The sequence below is a fragment of the Bos taurus genome, chromosome 6 (assembly GCF_002263795.3).
Source record: "Bos taurus isolate L1 Dominette 01449 registration number 42190680 breed Hereford chromosome 6, ARS-UCD2.0, whole genome shotgun sequence".
NCBI lineage: Eukaryota > Metazoa > Chordata > Mammalia > Artiodactyla > Bovidae > Bos > Bos taurus.
In genome coordinates, this window is record NC_037333.1 from 47,784,701 (window position 1) to 47,793,331 (window position 8,631).

Below are 8,631 nucleotides of genomic sequence, written 5' to 3' on the forward strand. Positions count from 1 at the left end.
ATTCTTTGGCACTCAGCTTTCTTTATAGTCCAACACTCACATCCATATATGACCACTGGAAAAACCATAGCCTTGACTAGATGGACCTTTGTTGACAAAGTAATGTTTCTGCCTTTTAATATGCTGTCTAGGTTGGTCATAATTTTCCTTCCAAGGAGCAAGCATCTTTTAATTTCATGGCTGCAATCACCATCTGCAGTGATTTTGGAGCCCAAAAAAATAAAGTCAGCCACTGTTTCCACTGTTTCCTGATCTATTTGCCATGAAGTGATGGGACTGGTGCCATAATCTTAGTTTTATGAATGTTGAGCTTTATGCCAACTTTTTCACTCTCCTCTTTCACTTTCATCAAGAGGCTCTTTAGTTCTTCACTTTCTGACATAAGGGTGGTGTCATCTGCATTATCTGAGGTTATTGATATTTCTCCTGGCAATTCAGGCCAGTGGCTGAGAGGAGCTACCCCATGTCCAAGGTCAGGGGTGGCAGATGAGAGGAGCTACCCCACTTCCAAGGTAAGGAACAGTGCCTGCGCTTTGCTGGAGCAGCTGTTAAGAGATACCCCACATCCAAGGTTAGAGAAACCCCAGTAAGATGGTAGGCACTGAGAGAGGGCATCAGAGGGCAGATAGACTGAAACCACAATCACAGACATCTAGCCAATCTGATCACACGGACCACAGACTTGTCTAACTCAATGAAACTAAGCCATGCTGTGTGGGTCCACCAAAGACAGAATCTTCAGTGCACACTCTTATTTTATGTACATTTTCAACATTAACTCTCACTTACATTTAATTTTCAAATGTCTTTGTTTTAGATAGAGAGAGAGCTATGTAGCTGGATTTCATGTTTTGATCAAATGCCATGCATGGATAGATCCAGCACTGGTCACAGTGGCCCCAAATCTCAGAAATAGTAACTCTGGTGTAGCAGATAAAGTACAGACTCTGACCTTCAGATAGACTGTGTTTAAATGTTTTCCTATGGTTCCTACACTCTTTCCTGCTAACCAAACCTCTGCAGAAAACATTTCTTCAGCTTGAAACCCAAAATTTGATTTGAGTAATAAAAAAGCCATGCTTGCTTTGAGGTCATTTCTTCCAGGATATCTTACCTGGCATTCCACATCTTGAAAAGGGGGCCCTCCCTTTGCATTTCCATGGGGCCTTGAGCTAATGTCAGCAGTGGATTTCCACTATACTGATTAACATTCTTATTTATTTATCAAGTTCTCTGTTTGCCCAATACTTATCACAGGGCCTGGAACAGAATAGTTCCAGCAAATGGAGTTCCAGTTATTGTTGGCTGTTGCTGGATGTCCATGACTGGCAATGCCATCTCCACCAGTAATCTCTGTCCCATTGCTGACTTGGATGCACTCTACCATACTGCTCTAAGCTGTGTGGGATCTTCCCATGAGGTGGGGGCCCTTCCTCAGCTATAACCTCTTCCTCTACAGGTTGTCTTGTCTCTCCATTTCTTCACTCTTTTTTATATTAAAATAGGTAATTTCAGGGAGCAAGCATGGCTTCTCCTTTCCTCTACACAGGAATTTCTCACAACAATCCAGAGTGTGGCTAAGGGTTTGGGGTGAATAAGTATAGATCAACAGATTCCTGAACCATTCATGTGCCGATTCACAAAGCTTGGACTGTCTTGGAGTTGGTGGTGAGTCAGTGGAGAGCTTTAATTAAGAGAGTGACAAGGCTAGATTCTCATTTTAGATAGATCACTCTACTGGCTCTGAAAAAGATGGATTTGAGGAGAAAAATATTAGGGAGCACAGAAATCAATAATAAGGGCATTCAATACTACAGACCTGCATATGAAGGGCCTATACCAAGGATAAGTAAACTTTTTTTCTGTAAAGGGCCAGATAGTACATATTTTGGGCTTTATCACAGCTACTTGACTCTGCCTCAGGAGCTAAAAATGTAGACAAAAGGTAAATGAATGAGTGTATCAGTGTTCTAATAAAGCTTTATTTATGGAAACTCAAGTTTAAATTTTATATAATTTTAATTTGTCATATACTTCCACCTCCTTCTCTCTGTTTTCATGGACATTTATAACATTGAGACTTGTGGCTAATATGATTAATAGCTGGAGTGAAATTTAAGTATTTTATTTCTTAGTAAATATATACTAATATGTTCTGAATGGAATAATCTGAAAAATAACAGAGGAGATGGGAAAAACCTATCAAATTTGTCTTTGGAGAAATGTATCTGCCAATTCTCATCCATGCAAACATCTGTGAAAAATATAAGATGTCATTTTGGTGCAACCAAATAAAAAAATCCAGTTTAAGCCAATGGAGAAGCTGCATTTTGAGGGCTGTCACATGAACTGAATCTGATAGGATATCACCTTTGTAAGACAAACAAGCTTTCATTGTATAAGAAATCTATGGAATTCAGAACCATAGAGAAGCTGAAAAGCTTCTAATTAAAAAATGGCATAAGGGAATCCTACAGTCTCAATGGATCAATTGCTGCCTAGCCTAGTTATGAATTAGAAGTACTTTTGCTTACTAATGTCATTACACAAAACATTAAAATATTTCTACAAATCAAAGTTACGAAGGTTAATAAGAACAAAGTCTTCAAGAATCAACTACATTGTTTACAATGTTTAAGCAACTACTCCTGAGTAAAAGTAGGATAAATACAATATTATCATTGCATTTAATGTTTTATACAGACATTATGTTAGATTGCTCTCTAGCATCGTTTTTGCTTCTTTAGTTATCCTGAAAATAAAGTGAAGCCACTCAGTCATATCCGACTCTTTGCAAACCTATGGACTGTAGCCTGCCAGGCTCCTCTGTCCATGGGATTTTCCAGGCAAGAATATTGGAGTGGTTTGCATTTCCTTCTCCAGGGCATCTTCCCGACCCAGGGATCAAACTCAGGTCTCCCACATTGAAGGCAGACTCTTTACTGTCTGAGCCACAGGGAAGCCCCAAAGTTATCCTAGATGATTATTATTTTTTTATTACTTAATTTTATTCTGGCCTGTTTTCTTGTTTTGTTTTCTTTTTCAAATCATTTTTTCTCTCTTTACTTTTATATACATACAAAAAATCTAACATGTTAATTGGTTAGAACATTTTATTCTTAATGATTAAAATCAGCAGTGAAATAACATAATCTTAAACATCATCCTCTCCTTCTCCCCATCACCTGAAACAAGGGAGAAAAAACAAAACACAGGACTGGAGGGCATATAGACCTAGATCCTGACTCTCTATTCTTATTTCTAAAAATTTAAACTGGTTTAAAATCTAGTAATATATACTTATTTGGGTTAGAATTGAGTGGTTAACCCTCTCTTTAAGTAATGCATTTATTTTTTCAATATATGTTTATTGAATCCTTGTTATGAAAAAGTCAATATGCTCAGTTCCTTCAATGATAAAAAATAAAGGTCTAAAGCATGAGATCTACCTTTGAGGAACTAAAAAAAGATGGATGGTATGTGTACATTTGTATGTGCATATTTATATATAATTCGTAGCAATATAAAATGGAAATATGAACTCCTTAAAAGACAAAAAGTAAATATTGGTCTTGAAACCATGCAAATATTTGAATGGATATTTCAGAATGGACTTTTGAGAGAAATGTCATTTTATTTTGACCTTCAGTGGTAGAACTCATAAAGACAAGGATTACAGGGGAGAGGTAGATGAAAAAAGTATTTACTGAGGGTTCCAGGCAAGGAAAAGTTTATATAAATGGATGAAGTTTGAGAAAATAGAGCCAATAAAGTAATATAAACTTATTTTGTAAGAGTAAAAGCACAGTCTATAGAGGTTAATATTGGAGCTGTGACGTGGAGAGGGAAAACTTATAGCAATTGAGACATTCAGTTCAGTTCAGTTCAGTTCAGTTCAGTCACTCAGTCGTGTCCGACTCTTTGCGACCTCATGAATGGCAGCACGCCAGGCCTCCCTGTCCATCACCAGCTCCCGGAGTTCACTCAAACTCATGTCCATCGAGTCAGTGATGCCATCCAGCCATCTCATCCTCTGTCGTCCCCTCCTCCTCCTGCCCCCAATCCCTCCCAGCAGCAGAGTCTTTTCCAATGAATCAACTCTTCACATGAGGTAGCCAAAGTACTGGAGTTTCAACTTTAGCATCATTCCTTCCAAAGAACACCCAGGACCGATTGCCTTCAAAATGGACTGATTGGATCTCCTTGCCATCCAAGGGACTCTCAAGAGTCTTCTCCAACACCACAGTTCAAAAGCATCAATTCTTTGGTGCTCAGCTTTCTTCACAGTCCAACTCTCACATCCATACATGACCAGTGGAAAAACCATAGCCTTGACTAGATAGATCTTTGTTGGCAAAGTAGTGTCTCTGCTTTTGAATACACTATCTAGGTTGGTCATAACTTTCCTTCCAAGTAGTAAGTGTCTTTTAATTTCATGGCTGCAATCAGCATCATTGAGACATTAGAATCGTAAATTATATTAGTTATATTTTCTTTCTGCCTCTAGCTAAGAATTATGCTGATAATTATAATAACAATATTAACACAAAAACAACAATAAACAGTTTTAGCATTTACTATGTGCCAAATCCTGCCAATAAACTATAAATAAGCCTCCCAGTTAAGTACTATAATTGATCCTATTTGATAGATGAATAATTTGAAACACAGACATATTAACCAGGTCCTCAAAGCAGTATAGTTTCAAGCAAGTAGAGCCAGGAGTTAAAATGCTAAGCTCCAATCTTTTTGATATCTCGAAAAAAGATGAAAATAGGTAAAGAAGAGTGGAATAATGATGAATACAATGTGTTCAAAACTGAAAACTAAAGTCAACACCTTTCCTTGTTCTCTTTGTGTTTCTAATCTCAGCCAGAAACCTGGTAGCAACCCTTTCTTCCTCCATCTCTCTCATTCCAACATGATCTAGTCTACACTTTCATATCATTTATGAGAATTCCCTTCATTTGGCATCTATTGTGACAACTTTGTATTAGTCCCTGATTCTCTCTTGCTTGACTTACTGTGAGATCAATCTAATTAGTGCCCCATCTCCAGGTTTCCTTATGTCTCCCCAACCAACCATCACTTCATAGGGTTAGTTTCCTAAAATGCAATTCAGCATGACAGTACCCTGCCAAAAGATGCATCTCATGTCCCTCATAGCCTATGGAATAAAGTTTAATTTCCCTCCTCTGGCATAGAAAACTACCAAACTAATTAGTCTCCTCCTTTGCCCAACTCTCATCTCCAGTCATTTATAGAGACTAATGGGAATACCAGACCACCTGATCTGCCTCTTGAGAAATCTGTATGCAGGACAGGAAGCAACAGTTAGAACTGAACATGGAACAACAGACTGCTTCCAAATAGGAAAAGGAGTACATCAAGGCTGTATATTGTCACCCTGTTTATTTAACTTATATGCAGAGTACATCATGAGAAATGCTGGACTGGAAGAAACACAAGCTGGAATCAAGATTGCCGGGAGAAATATCAATAACCTCAGATATGCAGATGACACCACCCTTATGGCAGAAAGTGAAGAGGAACTCAAAAGCCTCTTGATGAAAGTGAAAGAGGAGAGTGAAAAGTTGGCTTAAAGCTCAACATTCAGAAAACGAAGATCATGGCATCCGGTCCCATCACTTCATGGCAAATAGATGGAGAAATAGTGGAAACAGTGTAAGACCTTATTTTTCTGGGCTCCAAAATCACTACAGATGGTGACTGCAGCCATGAAATTAAAAGACGCTTACTCCTTGGAAGGCAAGTTATGACCAACCTAGATAGCATATTCAAAAGCAGAGACATTACTTTGCCAACGAAGGTTCGTCTAGTCAAGGCTATGGTTTTTCCTGTGGTCATGTATGGATGTGAGAGTTGGACTGTGAAGAAGGTTGAGCACTGAAGAATTGATGCTTTTGAACTGTGGTGTTGGAGAAGACTCTTAAGAGTCCTTTGGACTACAAGGAGATCCAACCAGTCCATTCTGAAGGAGATCAGCCCTGGGATTTCTTTGGAAGGAATGATGCTAAAGTTGAAACTCCAGTACTTTGGCCACCTCATGCGAAGAGTTGACTCATTGGAAAAGACTCTGTTGCTGGGAGGGATTGGGGGCAGGAGGAGAAGGGGATGACAGAGGATGAGATGGCTGGATGGCATCACTGACTCGATGGATGTGAGTCTCAGTGAACTCCGGGAGTTGGTGATGGACAGGGAGGCCTGGCGTGCTGCGATTCATGAGGTCGCAAAGAGTCGGACACGACTGAGCGACTGATCTGATCTGATCCGATCTGAATGTATTTTCTGGAAATGCTTTGTTTTTTTATTTATTTTTTTTCTAATGAGGAAAGTTCTTTCATATCTACAAACTTCACCATTCTCATGCTTTTTCCTGGATCCACCTGGTGAGCAATGACATTCATTTAAAGATTCAAACCAGCCCTGACCTTCTTTATGAAACTTACCTGAACTCAGATATCAAAACTCACTTTTCTTTTTGCAAACATAGGGCACTATACTATCTCTTTGTGGAGTACTTATCATACTATAAAGATTCCTTCATTTAAATTCTGTCTCTACCTTTAAGGTCTACCTCTTCTTGAACTGAGAACAAAGAAAATGTCTCACAGTTACTGGTACTCTCAGGGGCCTTCCAAAGAAACTGGAACATACTGGGGGCTGAATAAATGAAACGTGAATTAATGAGGAAGGTTATAGATATAATTAGGAGACCCTGGCTCTAGCAGTTTACTCCCTCTACAAAGAAAGAAAGAAAAAAACATAATAATGTAAATGAAAAAAATGAAAGAGATCTTCTAAAGCTTTCCACTGTCAAATTTGTGGTATATTTTCATTACATTTTGGGTCAGTGAAGCCATAAAGGTAAGACAGAGGGTTTACATTGTGTTTGTGCCAATGCTTGAGCTTTCATTATAATACTTGAAAGGTGAAAGTCTGAATTAAAGTAGTTGAGAACTGTCACACATGGCTCTTCTGTGCTCCCAAAAGATGCCTGGAAAGCTAGATTTGAGGGGGTGGAAGTGGGAGGCAGAGAGTAAGGTAAAGAAAGAGGGTGTGGGGGCGACGTGAGAGAATCCAGGAGGGCAGAAAAGAAAATGCGAGATAATTAGGTGCCATGATTAAAAGGTTTCATTTACCAAATCACTTTTCAATCTAATTCATACCTTGTGAAATGTTAAGATCTATTTCTAAGCTGAGTAATATACTGTAGTACAAGATTTTGATAAATAATTACCTTCCTACTTTATCCATGAAAATATTAAGACATATAATTATGATAAGCAGGCATGACAGGTGCTGATTGGGCCCTGATGAATTGCCTTTTGCTGCCTGACCTAAGTGTTCAGCCTTGAGCCTCATGCGTCAGCACCTAGGGACAGAAGCTGGCCCATCTCCTCCTCTTCTGATGTGCAAGTTTCACTCTTCCCTTAGGGAATGGGATTCTGACAGGCACTTTTATCTCAACACATTGACTCTCCTAGGAAATTGTCACTTTCCCTTGCTGCCTTGCTAGTTAGTTCAATATCAAAACGAGATACACAGAGTGAGATTTGATACAGAAGCCAAGCCAAGAAACTATTGTTTTAGGGGAAGTGCACTGTTTTACATGCATTTGCAAAGAAATAGAAATCAAGGCAGACAAGGGAAAGACAGTGAAGCTGGGCCATTTCACAATAAGACAGAAGTGGTTTGTTTGTACAACTCTTGGCACGTTCACACATATTATCTCAGTTAATCGTCACAAACTATCAAAGTATGCTATCATATGCTGCCCCTACTTTTATTATTGGAAGAATGAGGTTTTGGCAAAGGGCTGAGATAGAAGCATTAATTTCTAGGCAGACTCCTTTTTGTGTGGTATAATAGCTTGTAAATGATTTTATGAAAGTGCCCACAGCTAAATGCTAGTGATAAAAACAATACATTTAGAGGTTGAGTCTAGAACTCCTAATCACTACTGCATGAACATTCCAATTCATGCATTTGGGAGAAATATTTATCAGTATGTATGTCATTATTTAGGAGCTTCCCAGGTAGCTCAGTGATAAAGAATCTGCCTGCCAATACAAGAGACACAGGAGATTCAGGTTCAATCTGTGGGTCAAGAAGATCTTCTGGAAAAGGAAATGGCAATCCACTCTAATATCCTTGCCTGGAGAATCCCATAGACAGAGGAGCCTGACAGGCTGCAGTTCATAGGGTCGCAAAGAGTTGGACACAGCTGAGCACACATGCATGTCACTATTTGATGTCCAAACCAATATTTTATTTAATGGTCATTTCCTCTTGGCTACTTCACTATCTGTACCTCAACGGTTAGAATTCTGAAGAAATGTAATTTTTTTTACTCTTTGGGATTGGGTATGAAGAGCATCTAGACACTTACGTTTTGGGTAGCATCATCTGTGCATTTGGCATTTATACCTTCTGATTTATATGCTTATTTATTTTTCTTATACTGGGAAAATAGCCTATTTTGTTACTGACTTTCTGCTTACTCTCCCTGATTCCCATTAAAGTACTATAAGGGGATAAGTAAAAGGATTAAGCCACAAGGACAAAGAAAATATAAAAAATGATGGCAGTACAACTTTTAATATCTAA